The sequence below is a fragment of the Seriola lalandi genome, unplaced genomic scaffold, assembly GCF_002814215.2.
Source record: "Seriola lalandi dorsalis isolate HSWRI2012SDOR001 ecotype SW California unplaced genomic scaffold, Sedor1 jcf7180002054736, whole genome shotgun sequence".
Classification (NCBI taxonomy): Eukaryota; Metazoa; Chordata; class Actinopteri; order Carangiformes; family Carangidae; genus Seriola; species Seriola lalandi.
Window position 1 is genome coordinate 2,111,040 of NW_019525289.1, and position 419 is coordinate 2,111,458.

Sequence of the window (419 nt, forward strand, 5' to 3'; positions counted from 1 at the left end):
TAAGGAATATCTGAATAAAATAGAGACTGTAAGAAACTTCTGGCTTCAGTGTCTGTCATGGTCTTTTCGGTTTATGAAAAGAAGTAACGGTTTTTCTCATAATTTGCAGTTGTTTGAAGCCATGTAGAAGCCAAATTCTGGGCAGATTTTCACATTGCCATGGGAACGGCAGCTCCTGACCTGTGTGCTTGCCTGCGTGCGCCTAGCAACCAGATAACCAACTCTCCAAGCTCTGCTAGCTTTACATTAGCCGCATGTTAGGTCTTAAATTACATTTAGTTAGGTCTTAGATAATGTAAGTCCATTTACTGCTTCCTTCGTTGCTTTTTTTTTTGTTTTGTTAAACGAGTGAATGAAGTTGTGACGGTATCCGCTGAGACAGAGGAGAGGAGAAGCTACTAGCCCTCTCTCGCTGTCAC